The sequence below is a fragment of the Muscardinus avellanarius genome, assembly GCF_963383645.1.
Source record: "Muscardinus avellanarius genome assembly, chromosome: 1".
In the NCBI taxonomy this organism is placed as follows: Eukaryota; Metazoa; Chordata; class Mammalia; order Rodentia; family Gliridae; genus Muscardinus; species Muscardinus avellanarius.
Genome location: NC_137786.1, coordinates 146,290,342 through 146,307,478, shown reverse-complemented (window position 1 = coordinate 146,307,478; position 17,137 = coordinate 146,290,342).

Below are 17,137 nucleotides of genomic sequence, written 5' to 3'. Positions count from 1 at the left end.
TCAAATAAATAATTTCTTTATAAGGATATGAACCCGAAGCTGTATGCATCATTTTATTCACATCCCATTGGCTGGGGATGAATTTTAAGATATGAGTTTTCTCTTATGAAGGAATCGATGGTGTGGTTAGGACTGCAGAGGGCAGAGAGAGAGCAAAGGGCGCTGTTAGGCTTCAGACTGCCAGAAAGTCTTCCCACAGGTGGTAATCCCAAACTGAATCTTGAAAAAAAAACCTTTAAGAGCAGAGCAAAGGGATGAGAGATGGAGGGAGGTGATGCCTGGGCAGAGAGCAGAACGTAACCAAATGTACAAAGACACAGCGAATATGGACATTGGGTAGGGGAAACAGGTGAATTTATTGACCTCACTTCTAAAATATTAGAAGGGATCATAGAAGAATGATCCCTTCTTCTGAGGTAGAAACCTTGTAAGAAATCTGCTTTTTTGAATGTTACTCTGAAAGCTGGTTCTACTTCTTCCTTCTTCCTTTTAAAAAGCCTCTAGAGGTTGAGGTCTGGTGTTTCTCAAGCCTGAGTACAAGAAGTTTCCTCGCCATAAAGAAAGGTACCAGTTGTGAGATTATCTCCCACCAAGACACAGAAGGATCTTGTTCTTTGGGAGGGGATTGGCTTGAGGGTCATTGGTTTGAGTGTGGGTTTTTGCTTTGTTAGGTACTAGGGATTGAACTCGGGCATTCTACCTCCAAGCTATACCCCCAGTATTATTTTATTGTTTTTAATTTTGAAACCGGGTCTCACTAAATTGCTGAGGGTCTTGCTGAATTGCTGACGCTGGCATCAAACCTGAAATTCTCCTGTCTCAGCCTCCCAAGTACTGGGATTACAAGTATGTACCACCATGCCAGGCCTTCTTTGCCTTCTATATATTCCTAATAAATGAGTCTTTGCATTAAGAGGCTGGGCATTATGTGTGCTCCTTAAGTTGTCCCCAAAAGGTGGGAAAAGGGAAATTGGGTTAAGCCATTTTCCTATCATCCTCTAATCCCCACCAATGCAGGGATATCTGAACCATGTATATCCAGTGGGGAGAGATCTGATAGGTATCTGAATTTATGTGTCTAGCTTAAGAACTCACAAGAAGCCATGTACTTTGCACTTCTCAGGACTCCAAATTCCATCCTTTAAACTTCAGAGTAGGTTACCACCAAAAGAATGTAAGGAAAAACCATAGACGAGCAAATAAGCTTATCCAACTGAAGGGTATGAGAGGAGTGAGGAGGGAAATTCTCTAATGTACATGATGTAGCTTTACAAATATATCAAAGTCAATCACTAAGCCGAACATGAGAAGGAGAGATGGGGAAGGGAATGGGGTGGGAATTGGGAAAGAGCTAAATGAGTGAAGTGTGCATGTATGCCTCTACCATCTTGAACTCTGTTAAGATCTATGACTACAATGCACCAATTTTTTAAGAAAGAAAAAAGTAGATTTGATTCATTGTATTAGTGAGCTGCTACACTGCACAGATGGTGCCCTCAGCTCGGGGTAACCAGCCAAAGCAAAGTTGATTGGAAGGGCTGCTGCACCTGCTCACCCAATCTCAAATGCATCCAAGACAGCATGCCATAAGTGTACACTGAGACCTTGTATACCTACCTGCCAGCAGAGCTATGAAAGGGCATTTTATTCTTGAAAAGAAACATTCATAAACCCTCTACTGAAAAGAGTCACAGGAAATAGGCATGCTGGAAACTAAAGACTAGATTTGGATACTGCTTCCCTCACCTTCCCTGTCCCCCACCCCATCACACAATGCAGATGAGAGGCCGTGTTGATATTATTACAGCTGAGGTCAGAGCTACCAGCCATTCCCTCGCATGACGACATGCATACAATGACAAACTGCACACATCTCCCAGGGGTGGCTCTGCCATGTCCCTCCCACTGCATGAAGAGGTACACGGACTGGTGAGACCTGAGACTGGCCCAGACCCTGACATGGGTCAGTTCCATTCTTCAATTAAGATAGCCAAAGCTTAAGGGATAAAGAAATATTGAAATCTGATCTGTTCAGTCATGCAGATAACAGTACCTAGGAGACACATTTGCCTCTCTGACCTGATTTCCTTCCTTCCCACCTGCATCCACTGGATCTTGGTCACACAAGACTCTTTTCTGCCCTGATTCCCACCTGAGGCCTTTGTACATGGTGTTCCCTCTGCCAGGAACTCGAAAATGACTGGATATTTTTGTCACTCATGTCTCAAATCAAACAAATGTCCCTTATTTAAGGGAGCCTTCCCTGACCACACTATCTAATTTCTCTCCTTTGACATTACTCCCCAATTACTCTAACACATCACTTTATTTTCCTCATAGTACCTATATCTACCTCTGTTTTGCTTTCGAACCCCGGGACATTCTACCTCTGAGCTACACTCCAAGCCCTTTTTATTTTCTTACATTGAAATAGGGTCTCACCGGCCAGACATGGTGGCGCATGCTTGTAATCCCAGTACTTGGGAGGCTTATACAGGAGGATCGCACAGGTTCAAAACCAGCCTCAGCTACTTAGCGAGGCTCTGAGCAACTTAGTGAGACCCTGTTCCCAAATAAAATATAAAATGGGTCTGGGAGAGTAAGCTGGAGGTAGAAGGCCCCTGGATTTCATTCCCAGCACCAAAAAATAAATAAATAAATAAAGAAAGAAAGAAAGAAAGAAAGAAAGAATTTAGGGTCTCACCAAATTACTGAGCATCTCGCTAAGTTGCTGAGGCTGTCCTCAAACCTGAGATCCTACCTAAGCTCCCAAGTACTAGGATTATAGGCATGTGCCATCACATCCATCTACCTGTAATGGTCTTGACTATTTATTTGCTTACTACTTTCTTCCCTCCTATATCTGCAGCATCTAACAAAGTGTCTGGAACATGGGAACTCAACTCGGTTTAGTTAATAGATAAATTTATCTAAATAAATTGTATTTATCTACTAACAATCTTAAAACATTCCTTTCCAAACCTCTTTTGTTTGGAACTCATGCTACTTTGTGCAGAATGTCAAAAGTTATCAATTCAGAGACGATCTCTCAAAAACAGTTTTTCATATTTTGAAGAACCTAACCAGATAAGCAAACTTGTTTAAAAATGTGTATCTATATATGAGGTCACATTTTGTAAAGGTTAAATTCTATCATCAACATATAAGGTAAATGTCAGCACAGTCAAGTTCATCCTTGAAAAATCCATCAAATTGTCCATAAAATAAAGGCAAATGGGCTGGAGAAAACAACCACATATGTAGCCCCATGTGAGTATGTAATATCTACAGTAACATTCCATTTCATGAGTAGTCTGCCTATCTTTAAGGTTGAAACATAGTCGAGTGTGATAGTGCATATCTGTAATCCTAGTACTTAGGAGTCTGAGATAGTAAGATCCCAGGTTTAAGACCAGCCTCAGCAACTTAGACCTTTAACAAATTAGTAAGATCCTCTTTCAAAACTAAAAAATAAGCTGGGCATAGTGTTGCATGTTTGTAATTTCAGTACTTAGGAGGCTGAGATAGGATTGCAGGCTCATGGTCAGCCTCAGCAACTTAGTAATGCCCTCTGAAACTTAGTGATACCTTGTCTCACAATAAAAATAAAAGAAAATAGGGCTGGAGGTGTAGCAGAGGTAGAATGCCCTTGAGTTCAATTCCCAGCACCACACACAGAGAGAAAATGACTCAAACATATCTTGTGAGCAGGATGACCACATGCCCAGTTCACTTGGGATCATTTTAATTTATTTATATCTATGATGATGATTATCAGTAGCACCTCTTTTTACTTTCTTTTTTTAAGTACTGGGGACAGTACTCAGTGTACAGCAATATACACTGAGTTACATCCCCACCAGCCCTTTCATTTTTTATTTTGAGGTAGAGTCTTACTGGGTTTCCCAGGCTGGTCTTGAACTTGTGATCCTCCTACCTCAGCCTCCCAAGTAGCTGGGATTATAGGCATGTGCCCCTGCACCAAGCTCCTTTTTTCTTTGGAAAGTGCTCTGTTTTGATGATAATTACATGGCCACTCTAATATTATGCCAATCTCAACTCCTTTTCTATCTTTATGTGAAGGTAAAGTTGAAAAGAAAGCCAAGTTCTTTTTCTAACATTGTTCTGCAGTAAATAACACAGACTTGAAAGGTCCTATCTCCCAGATATAATGATTGAAAAGGTAAATGAGCATTAAATGCATAAGTCCTAAAGCCAGAATTTCTAGGTTAAACACTGACTCTGCCACTTACAAGTTCCATCAGTTTACACAATACTTTCATGCTCCCTTCTTCACCTGTAAAACAGAAATAACAACAGCACCTTCCTCCTAGAACTGCTGTGAGAAAGAGTCAGACACACAGCTCAAGCCACGCACCAAAACCAAGTGCTCAGGTGGGAGCAGTGGTGCATGCCTGTAATCCCAGTACTTGGAAGGCTGAGACAGGAGGATTACAAGAATCACAGGTTCAAGGCCAGCCTCAGCAATGCAATGAGAGACTCTCGGCAACCTAGCGAGACCCTGTTTATATATATGGCTAGAGGTATAACTTGGAGGTAGAATGCTCCTGGGTTCAATCCCCAATACTACAACAAAGAAACAAACAAAATAAAACTGTAAATGCTCAGTGTATGTCAGCAACACTACACTAAATTACTTCTGTATAATCTTCATGGCATAAACACTGATTCACTTCATTGAATTCGCTGACACAAATCAGGTCAATACAGGCTTTCTACTAGTGTTTCTGCAGTACTGGAACAGATCACTGCCTCTCTGCTTGAGCATCAAAGCAGCTGATTCATATTCAGAGGCCATCTGGTCCACAAATCACCTTCACCTCATCTGTTTCACATTAGTTAAGTACTAACGTGTTGAACTGAGTTTTAAATGTAACTGATTTTTAAGTTTAGAGATGTCACCATGGTGAACATTTTCATTATTGTCTATTGTCTTAGTAGAAGCACTTTGAAAATATTTCCTCTCCTCTGTCTGAATACCATGAATACTAAAGAACTGGCCCACAACAAGTTCAATTCCTCTCAATAAGCCACAGTCTAAGCCAGCGGTGTACTGGGAGAGCTTCATACACTAGGAAATGAGGTGACTGCTCTTTGATTCAGCACGGGTGTTGTTGGGGGCAAATCTGTCCCACAGGTTGCTTTTCTTCTACATCCCCACTCCACATGGTCTATCTGCCTGATGAGTCCTCCTCGACTCCTGGCTTTCCTTCCACTGTGTTAAATTGGGGCTGGATTCTGGACGTGGAACCTAGTTCTGAGTCTCTGCTTGGTTGGAGGAAGATTCTGGGTCATCTTCTCCTTTTTCTAGGGCTAGACTCTGTTTTTGTTATCTCTTACACTATTCTGAATGACTGCCCAATCTATGCTTCTGATCCCCACCAGAGTACTGTCAAGGCCCTTTCACTTGACCCCTTAGATACTGATACCTTCCCTAGTTAGAACAGACTTAAGCTTCCCTGATCTTGGTAACTTACCATGTTGTTTCTCCATACAGGTGGTTTAGACTAGCTCTTCCCACTCAATAAAAAACATTGGTGTGCTATATGACTTGGAACCAAGTGATCCCACCCAACTCAGTGGTTTGAAACTCAGACTGTTTGGCCTGGTAAAGCTTTTACTCATCCATCATCTGAGTTGGCTGAGCCTGTATCTGGCAGATTTGTAATCCTCTAAGCAAAGTGGGAAGGGAATGATCATCTATGAATTTCTATTTCTCATACATAAACATCATTGCATTTTGAGTACTGATGAACTCTTAATTATCCACAATAATAAAAAGGGTAATGCCATGTTTCTATACAGCATTATCCTGAACCACATGTGATTTTCTCCAGTAGCAGATTCACTTTGCTAGTTATGATATGCTCATAATTTTATCAAAGTGAGTCTATTTCCCTCAACACTATGCTTTATGATTGTAGGAGAAGGAATCACAATGGCCTATTTGGTTGCGAGTGTCAGTCAGTCTTGGATTAGATATTTAGATTAGCTACTTACTATAGAAACACTGAATGCATCTGTTGAAGGGGCATTCGTTGTGACTGCTTTAGACATCACGTAACAAGATCATTGATGGGATTAGGGTTGCAAATGGGGTACATTTGAAATGAGGCATTGAAAATGTAGATACCAAACACTAACAAAAGAACAATAATAGGCAAAAACTCAGAAAATGAGAGAATAAATAATAGGAAAATAAATAATAGTCAAAAGCTAAAAAATGAGAGGATAAATAACAACTTGTTGCAATATTCATATGTTTAGAGACCACTGTTATTTATTTCATGGGGAAAATCATTTCGTGCTGTAATAGTGAAAGGTTAGAGGGCTGGAAAGAGAAGAGGACAGACTGAGGAGAAGGATGGAGGGGAAAGGTCACATATCCTGAGTGTGTCCTTCAGGACAAGCAATTTACATTAGTCTTTGCAGCAACCTTATTAGGAAGGTAGTATCATCATCGTCATTTTACACACAGGCAAAAGTGACTCAAAGAAGTGGAGATATATAGGAATCCAGGATGAGGCAGGAGCCTGGCTATGTCCTTGAAGAGTACCCTTAGCTAGAAGACTAGAAATAAAATTTAAAAAGTAAAGCTTCTTCACAGGCTCTCTCTGAGGGGAACAAAGCAGAGCCCTGCTTTCCTGGGCCCTGCAAGATAAGGCACTGAACTGCTAGAATAAAGAGAATCAATATACAGACTGCCATCCTGCTTCTGGATACTGCTCATGCTAGGCAAAACAAATCCACGCACACACCTCCCTTCTGAAAATTATGTGAGCAAATGCATAAAAGAAGTTACATGTTCTGAGATCAAGGCTCAGAACTGGAGCTTTGCTCACTGAGCTGTATCAGTGAATAAAAAAACCTGCTATCCGTCTCTGGCCTCTGTTTACTTATTCTCCGTGGACTCAGCCCCCTGCAATAGTTTGGTGAGCCAGCTAGAAGGCACTTTCGGGCCAGGCCCGTCCTGAAGATGGGACCCATCTGTGTCTTGGGAGTCGGCCTCCCCCATTGCAGATGTCAGACCACTGAGCCTGCTGGAGGCCTTATTGCCACTGTATGGGAGACCCCACCTGGAGGTGGGAGACTCTGGGACTAACAGCCACTGAGATGGGAGGCCAGGGATGGAAGAGGTCATTTTGTAGTGCTGATGTCAGAATCATAGTAGCCTTCCCTGGAGCTCAGTCTGGTCCCACTGTTAGAATAGAGGAAGAGGAGTCTGATAACCCTCTGGGAAATTCTCCGAGTAGTGTCTGAGGGACATGAAACTAAATTCATCATGTTTCAGATCAGGTGTGTGTGTGTGTGTGTGTGTGTGTGTGTGTGTGTGTGTATGTGTGTGTGTGTGTGTGTGTGTGTGTGTGTGTGTGTGTAGACAGACCAAGATCAAATTCAGTCTCTAGGTAAAAATGTAAAAAAAAATGAATAGAGTAAATTGCAACTACTTTGGCCATCTGCGTAAGTTCCCCTTGGGGTGTACACCATAACGCTTTGATTCCTCATGTGTAGCTCCCTCTTTTTGATTTGAGGCCTTTGGTTAGTTCCCTTTGTGAGAACATCTATGGCCCCTCTCATGCTGGAATCTCATTTAAGTAGAAAACTGAAAATCTTATCCGGGAGACTTGTCCCCATCTATAAACAGGGGTTTTTGTCCTGCTGGATTATCTGCTGTCTAGATTCCCATCCTCTGTCTGTGGGCCCATCTGATTGATTCTCTCTGTGTGTGTCTATTTGTATCTGTTTCCCCAGAACTACCAGTGCTATGTCACTCCTGGCTCCCCCAAAGGATCTCTTTGATAGTTTCAGCTAAATGTTTTGCTTATAATTGTAAGGGTAAAAGTAAAAACAAAAATCAGGAAGTTAAACAAATCATAGAGGGTTTTAAAAATTGTTAATCATTTGTAAAGGATAAAACATAAAAACTTTATACATATAATAAGGTTGGTTATCATTAAGAGGAATTTTTAAAGGGTTTTTTTTTAAAGTCACATTTAATGATTTGATTTTATGTTTAAAACAATTATGTTTTCTTAAGACATTAATCTACTCTTGGTAAAAGTTTACAAAAACTAGCCTAGAGAGAAAAAATCTGGCTTTTTTTGTGGTAATGGGTATTGAACCCAGAGGCATTATATCTCTGAGCTATACCCCAGACCTATTTTTTAGTCTTTTTTTTTTTTTAAAGAAAGGCAGACTCCCACATGCAGCACCTCATTTGGATGTGTCTGGAGTCTTAGAAGCTTGACTACCCTAGGTTCTCCTACAAATGGACCTTGAGAGCTTGTTTGGAGGTTCTAGCAGGGGAGCACAGCCACTCATATACCCTCGACCGAAGACCAGTCCTCCTCTATTCGGGGAAGGTCGTCCTCTTCAACCGAGCACGCAGCTTCGGGAGGGACGCACATGAACCAGTGAGGGAGGAAGGGGACACCCGCCTAGCCAGCCAGATCAGCCGAATCAACCCTGGCGATCAATGGGGTGACAGATGTCGCAGCCAGATCGCCCTCACATCCTAGTCTTTTATTTTTGAAACGGTCTCACTGAGTTGCAAAGGGCCTCACTAAGTAACTGAGGTTGTCTGTGAACTGCGATCCTCCAGTCTCTGCCTCCCAAATGCTGGGATTAAAAGTGTGCACTACCACACCTGGCTGCATATTTCTTTGTATTTACTTTGAACCTTACTATAATGTATAATTACAATCACTAATAAAAGTATAAAAGGTCTATATTTAGGGAAAATAGTTTTGTTTTATCACCATTCCCAAAGCCATCAACACTGTGCCAAATTCTTTGCCATCTTCTGACTTCTTATTATTGCCCTCTTGTCTGTGATTTCTTGGGAACACTACTCTTTTTTTATTCTCTAGATCCCTTTCCATGAAAACATGTGTGTCACAGAGATTGGTAGAAGACAAAAAGAGATTGTCCCTGAAAAGATTTAAAATTAGTATTAGACATTATCACAGAGAACAGAGTATAGTTTTGTAAAGCATCTCTGCTTGGGTCTGGGTAAACTACAACTGAGGAAAAACCGTATGGAATAAAGGGGAAAGTCTTTGGGATCCTAGAAAAGGAAAAAGTATTAGCCATAACCCAAGAGAGAAAAGACTTTTTTTTTTTTTTTGGTAGTACTGGGGTTCCTGGAAGCCCTTCTACCTCTGGGCTACACTCCCAGACCTATTTTATATTTTTATTTGGAAACAGGGTCTCCTAAGCCAGCACTGCTGGCTTCGAACCTGTGCGATCCTCCTGTCTCGCCTCCCAAGCGCGGGGATTACAAGCGTGCGCCACCACGCCCGGCGAGAGAAAAGACTTTAACATGCTAAGCACCAGAGAGATTTGATAATGTTGATAATTTTCATAGTATATGATAAATGCTCCTCATAAGTCTCTAATTACCCATGCTATGATTCCTACTGCTGTCACATTGCACAAATCTAGGAGACTCTATTCCTATTCTATTTTATGGATTCTACAATTACCCTTTGATCATTAATTGAGCCTCCTAAGAACCTTAGTACTAAAACAAGGGAGTTTCTGGAACCACAGTAGGGAATATACAATAATGTCATTATTGATGTCTAGTATCTGGAAAGAAATGTCTTTTATTACATAAGAACAAAGGGGCTTGATCAGATCTTTCTTTTCTTGTTATATTGTGGATGGAACCCAGGAGCATTGTACCTCCATGCTACACCCCCAGAGCTATATTTTAGTCTTTTTTATTTTTTGAAACAGGGTCTCACTAAATTACAAAGGGCCTTGGTAAGTAGCTGAAGTTGTCGGTGAACTGCCGTCCTCCAGTCTCAGACTCCTGCCATGCCTGGCTTAATCAGACCGTTTTAGGGAACAAAGAGTCGGTCCTCTGCTCCAGATCAACTCCTATTGCACCATCAGAATTGAGTTTCTGGACCTACAACCTTAAGCCCAAACCTGAACTTATGTTAATCACCAAGAACCTTTCAAGTCAAGTAGGACACCCTATCTGAGCAGCATCAAGTCTCCGATCAATACACCTATCAATGCAACTCCTATCAATACAAAATTATTGATAACTCAATAATTCACATTAATGTATATTAGCTGAATGTCATCAATGACCAAATGCTATATATCTCACAAAATAAACATAAGGTCATTCTCTAGTAAATATGTAGTATGAAGAGATGGTTCTCCAAGGGACAAGATTTTAATGGTGCACATACAGTTAGACATCATTCATTCATTAGAATTTTAATAAGAAGAATTTTATCCATTATTAAGATAGAAACCTTATCCTGTTTGCTAGGATACAACATATTTTCAAAGTACCTCAGCTCACACAGAGTAGTTAAAATACACAATGGAAACTCATGTTTGCAGTGAGGATTTATCTGATAATGTCCACTTGCTTCTATGAACAAGTTTCACTACAAAAGATAGCATTTACCAAAAAGAGGTAAATATGAAAAGTACAACACGGAAAGCTGTAGATAATGTCTTTTTAATGTTTATCCCTAAATTCAAATTTTGAGAACAGTACTCTTGGGATTGTTAGCCTGTTTATTGTATATTTTCCCCTAAGGTTGATGCTTCCTACAATAGTGCTGTCCAATAGAACTTTCTATGATGATGAAAATATCCTATTTCTACTATCCACTCTGGTAACTACTAACTACATGTGGCTATTGAGCACTTGGAATGTGACTAGTCCCACTGGGGAACTCAACTTTAATGTGATTTCAATTAATTTAAATTCAAATAGCCTCATGTGACTGGTGGCTACCATATTGGACAATGTAGGTCCAGAGCAAGGAAGAGTTTAAGACCTTGCCTGTGTCAGAGAACTATTAAAAAGTATTCTCCCTGCTTCCATGGAACTCACCATCAAAGGCCAATGACAATGTCACTGGTGGTAAACAGGACCAGAAAACAATATTTTATAATTTCCTTCAGTCATCCAGTGAGTTATAAAAGAGCAACAGCTGCCAAAAGCTTAAGTATGTTTATGACTTGAAGGTGGTACTTCATAAACAAAAGCTTGACTTGCATAAAACAGGTCTCCTAAATACGATTTGCAGATTGGGGTTACTTTTCACTAGATCACCAATTAGTCTCCTTTCCAATTTTCTCTGGTCAAAGTAGTTGTTAAATCTTTTTAATAGAATTTTCACAACCAATTTTTTCTTTTTCCTCCCACAATTATCGAACCACCTTAGTTTTATATCAGCTCATTGTCAAAGTCAGTTAAGCAAAGAAAATCACCCATAATTTTTACATTAACATTTTTTTCCAAAGTATAATTATCTGAACAACATTACTAAAGCATTTGAAGCTACTAATAGGCACCAGAGAGCTTTAAATCTGTTGTAAGAAAAGAAGGGGAACAAAAGAGTGAACAATAAAATTTCTGAGGTAAAATAATTGTCTTCTCTTCATATTAATAGGTTACAGATCAATTATCATAGTGTAAAGGAGCTAAAAATACATTCATGCTGACAACTTTCTTTAACCTTCAATCTAACTGTCAAACATTACAGTTTCAGAGTTAAGCAAGGAAGTTAAGGAAAGAGTTAAGGAAAAAAGTTTATTTTTCTGCTCTTATTTCTTTATAAGGAAGCTATATACGTTTTTCTATCACATCATCCATGATCTGTTTTTAGTCAGTTTTTTATTACACTAATCAAGTACCATAGACTTGGTAACTTATAAAAAGAGAGGCTTAGTTATCTCATGGTTCTGAAGACTTGAAAGTCCAAGAACATGGTACTGGCATCTAGTGAGGGCCTCTTGTTTCACTGAACATGGTAGAGGGGATCATAAGGCAAGACAAAGAAAGTGTGCCAGCTCAGGCCTCTCTTCCTTTTCTTATAAACCCACTGGTGTCATAATGGGGACTCACCCTCATGGAGCTCATCTAATTCTAATCACCTCCCCTAAGACTCGTCTCCAAATCTATTAACATATAAATTTTGGGATTTTCTTTCCAACATATGATCCTCCAGGGTTCATATGTTTGACAGAGTCAAACCATCACTCATAGTCTTCTCTACTAGCCTCTGGAATGATCTTCAGGCACCCTGATTTGCTATCCCTCCTCCAATCCCAATCCACTTTACATACACAATCAGATTTATCTTCTTGAATTACTTACTGCTTTAATTTAAATTGGCTTTAGGTGGCCCAGACTTTTGTGGTTTTAAATCTCCTCAGGGTACTCTGATGTGCACCAAGGTAGAAAACCACTGATCTAGTCAAACTAGATTTTTACTGTTAGCAATTTCTTCCCTATTTGCATCTATTAAAATTCTTTGTTAAAAATCAATTGGCTGATCCGGGTGTGGTGGTGCACACTTGTAATGCCCACACTTGGGAGGTGGCGACAGGAGGATCACACAGATTCGAAGTCAGTCTCGCTGGCTTAAGAGACCCTGTTTCCAAAAATAGGTCTGGGAGTGTAGCCTGGAGGTAGAAGGGTTTCCAGGAGCCCCAGTACCACCAAAGAGAAAAAAAAATTAATTGCCTCTAAGTATACAAATTTGTTTCTATTCTTCTCCATTGGTCTATGTGTCTGTTTTTGCGCCAGTACCATGCCGTTTTTATTACAGTGGCTTTGTAGTATAGTTTAAGGTCAGGTATTGTGATTCTTCCTGCATGGCTTTTGTTGCTGAGAATTACTTTGGCTATTCTGGGATTTTTGTTGTTCCAAATGAATTAAAGAAATGATTTTTCTATGTCTGTGAATTATCTTGGTAAATTAATGGGCCTTGCACTGAATATGTAGATCTTTTTTGGAAGTATGGCCATTTTGATGATATTTATTTTGCCTATTCATGGATACAGAGATCTTTCCATCATGTAAGGTCTTCTTCATTTTCTCTTTTTAATTGTTTATAAGTTTCTTTGTAAAGGTCTTTTACCTACTTGGTTAAGTTTATTCCTAAGTATTTTATTTTTTGTGGGCTATCCTGAGTGGAAGTATTTCCTGGATTTCTTTTTCAGTACAGAAAAGTTTCTGATTTTTATGATTGATTTTGTATCCAGACACTTTCCTGAATTTGTTGATCAGTTCCATAAGCCTTTTGGATGAGTTTGTTGGGTTTTCTAAGTATAGTATCATGTCATCTGCAAATAGTGAAAGTTTGTGTTCTTTTTCTATTTATACTCCGTTGATTTCCTTTTCTTGCCTTATTGCTCTGGCTAGAGTCTCAAGTATTACACTGAAAAGAAGTGGTGATAATGGACATACTTGTCTTGTTCCCGTTTTGAGGGGGAATTCTCAAAGTTTTTCCCCATTTAATATGATGTTGGCTTTGGGCCTATTATAGATTGCCTTTAACACTGTAGATGTCTCTACAGTGTTTTTAACATAAATAATGTTGGATTTTATCAAAGGCTTTTTTTATCAAAGGCTTCAGCATCTATTAAAATGATTGGGTGATTTTTGTCTTTGGTTCTGTGTATGTGATGAACTCCAACTAGAATGGCAATCATTCAAAGAACAAACAACAACAAATGCTGACAAATTGGGAACTCTAATAACTATTGGTGGGACTGAAAATTAGTGCAACCATTTTGGAAAACAGTATGGAGGATTCTCAGAAGAATGGGAACAAACTCACCATATGATCCGCAATACCACTTCTGGAATCTACCCCCCAAAAATGGAAACCAAACCACTAAACTAATGCGTGTGTATCTATGTTCAAAGCTGCACAATTCACCATTGCCAAACTTTGGAACCAGCCAAATTGTCCATCAACAACAGATGAGTGGATTCCAAAAATATGGGATATGAACACAATGGAATTTTACTCAGCCATAAAGAAAAACACAATTATGTCATTTACAGGGAAATAGATGGAACTGGAGAACATTATGCTAAGTGAGATTAGTCAGTCACAAAAATTAAGACATTGGATACTCTCTCTAATATGAAGAAGCTAGGGAGAAAATGGGTTATAAAAGGAACTCTAGACAAAGAAGGAGATACTATAGATGAGCAAATAAGGTGACCTACCTGAGGGGGATAGGAAGGGGAAAGAGGGAAATTCTTTAATGTACATGATGTACATTAATAAATATATCAATGCCAATTACTAAGCCAAATATAGAAGGAGGGAGGGGGAGGGAATGGGGTGGGAATTGGGTATGCACTAATTGGGTGATGTGTACATGTATGCCTCTTTTACTCCATTAAGATGTATGACCATAATGCACCAACAAAAAAAAATAATTAAAAACCAATAAAATCCTTAACCAGCCGGGCGTGGTGGCCCACGCTTGTAATCCCCGCGCTTGGGAGGCAGAGACAGGAGGATCGCGCAGGTTCGAAGCCAGCCGCGCTGGCGTAAGAGACCCTGTTTCAAAAATATAAAATAGGTCTGGGAGTGTAGCCCGGAGGTAGAAGGGCTTCCAGGAACCCCAGTACCACCAAAAAAAAAAAAAAATCCTTAACCATTCCTCCAAGTCAGCCAAATGCCACATTTTCCATGAAGAGTCCTCTAGTTTCCATAGCCCAACATTATTACAGCCTTTCCCTAAATTCCTGTACCAATTTGTCCCACTCACATATTTCATAGTTATAGTAATCAAATATTATTTACTTAGATACTAAAAATTTTGGAAGTTCTCCCATAGATCTTTCTTCTAATCTTTTATCCACTGTATAATGGAAGCTTACTGTCCCCACTTATAAATGAGGAAACTGATTCAGAGAAAATATGTAATTTCTTTCCCAAGCCCACAAAGTTAGTAAGTCATATTCTGAGTCCCAGTCTCTTCATCATGTAATTCTGCTGGTGGAAACATTTTAAAAAGAAATAGAATCAATTTCCTTTTCACCAGCAGAGTACACAAGCATCACCTTAAAAAGTGTATCAAAATGCACTCGCCGAGGTCCCAGCCTCAGAGACTCTTGCTGGATATTGCTGAAACCTAGGAGTCTGAATTTTCATCAGGCATTGCCAGGTAATTCTCATGAAGGTGGCGAGAGGCTACATTTTGAAAAACACTGCTCTAGGTGAATGTACGCCATATGGAGATTGTAGGAAAATCTCCAAAGGGGCCTTTTATCCATGTAAAGTGATAACTCAAAAATAATTAAGAATTAATAGATGGAAAAACCTTTCTTGGCCAGGATAGATCACAGCCCTGGGCCCAGGAGCACTTTCTCTGTAATTGTGAAAGTGTTTCTTTAAACCCCCATCTGTCGATTTCCAGACCAGCAAACAGTGCACTGACCAGATGTCTGCCTGGTGGTCAGTGCAAGCCTCTTCCCCCTCAATGGAGATGATGTGCCCACTTGGCCCCTCTCCTCTTGGAAACCCAGAGCTCACTCTGAACATTTCTCATTTCAGAAGGGTTTTAGAGGAAAGTTTATTTGGTTCAGAGTTTTCAAACCAAAATTTTCTCCTGAGAGAATTTTCCTGACATTTTGTTCAGTTCATTCAGGGCAATGTTCTATGGCCACCTGGAAGAAAAATCTCTGCTCAGGTTAGAAAAAGACCATCTGCATACACAGGAAAAGGATTTAGTATTTTTTGAGTCTTTACTTGGACAGTCTCCTTTTCAAGTATTCTAGATTTAAAAGAATGTTTGCTTTTAAATCAACTACCTTCATTTACAACATTTTCTGACTTTTTTGCCTTTGAATGCCTATTGCAATACCCCATCCTCATTTTTATTTTGGTTTATAATAACAAATAACAAATGTTTGCTTGTCTTTTTCTTGTTTCACAGCAACCCTGTAAATTAGATAGCCCAATTATTGTCATCTTCATTTTTATAAATGAACTAACTTAATGAGATCAAAAGAGAAAAAGATAAACATGTTTTGAGCATGTTAAACTGTTCGCCTTGCACTTATATTCTAAAGATGCTTCCTAAATGCACAACATTGTATTCAATCACTCTGAACACTTCAGGCATCTCGTTTGCTGTCATCATGTCTCCATGAAAACTATTCATCCATGTCAGTGGCCATCAGCTGACGCAAGTACTAATACAATCAGGCATGGTGGTGCATGCCTGCGATCCCAGGGCTTGGAAGAGAAGGGCTGCAGGATTAAGGACAACTCTGGCAACATAGGAAGACTCTCAACAATCTAGTGAGACCCTGTTTCAAGACAAAATATTAAAAACGTTTGGAGGTTAGCTCATAGCTTGGAAGTAGAATGCCCCTGGGTTCAATCCCAGTAGTGTGGAAGTGTGTGCGCTCACGCAAGCATGCACACACACAGACACAGACACAGACACACACGGTACTGATACATATCACACTGTACATTATACATCACATTAAGGGATCTAGAGACCAAGTGCAGTGTGCACATGTTTGCATCACTGTGGACCTCCCTATGATGTATACTTACAACCACAGAAGTACATTTTATTTTTTAGATCAAGTGATTTTAAATAAGATGCAATTTCACAATCAAGAAACTCTAAAGAAGATATATCATTTTAGTACCATCCAAGATAGAAACTGCCATTTGGCATAAACTCTCTCCTATAGGTCCAAATGTGTTGACATACCTGGCTGATATGTATGAACTTTGTGTAGTCCAAGAAGATGATTTGGGTCTATTTCTCAAGCAGGATGTCTAAAGAAAGTTGCTCCACCAGACATAATGGTGCATACCTGTACTCCCAGTATTTGAGAGAACTGAGGAAGATCACAGGCTCAAAACCAGCTTCAGCAACTTAGTGAGGCCTTAGAAACTTAGCAAGACCATTTAGAATAAAAATTAAAATAGGGCTCGGGTTGTAACTCAGAGGCAAATTGCCTCTAGGTTCAATTCCCACACCACAAAATGAAAGAGAAAAATAAAGTTGTTTTATAACTGGAAGCACATAGATTTTTCATTCCTTAAAGAAATCTTCACTCACTATGTAGCATTATGTAGAGAGAGGACAAAACAAACACTGTATTGGTTAAGGCCCTGTACCAAGTATAAAATGAAATTTAAAATAGAGTACAAGAGCCGGGCGTGGTGGCGCATGCTTGTAATCCCCGCACTTGGGAGGCAGAGACAGGAGGATCGCGCAGGTTCGAAGCCAGCCGCACATGCTGGCTTAGGAGACCCTGTTTCCAAATAAAAATGTAAAAATAGGTCTGGGAGTGTAGCCTGGA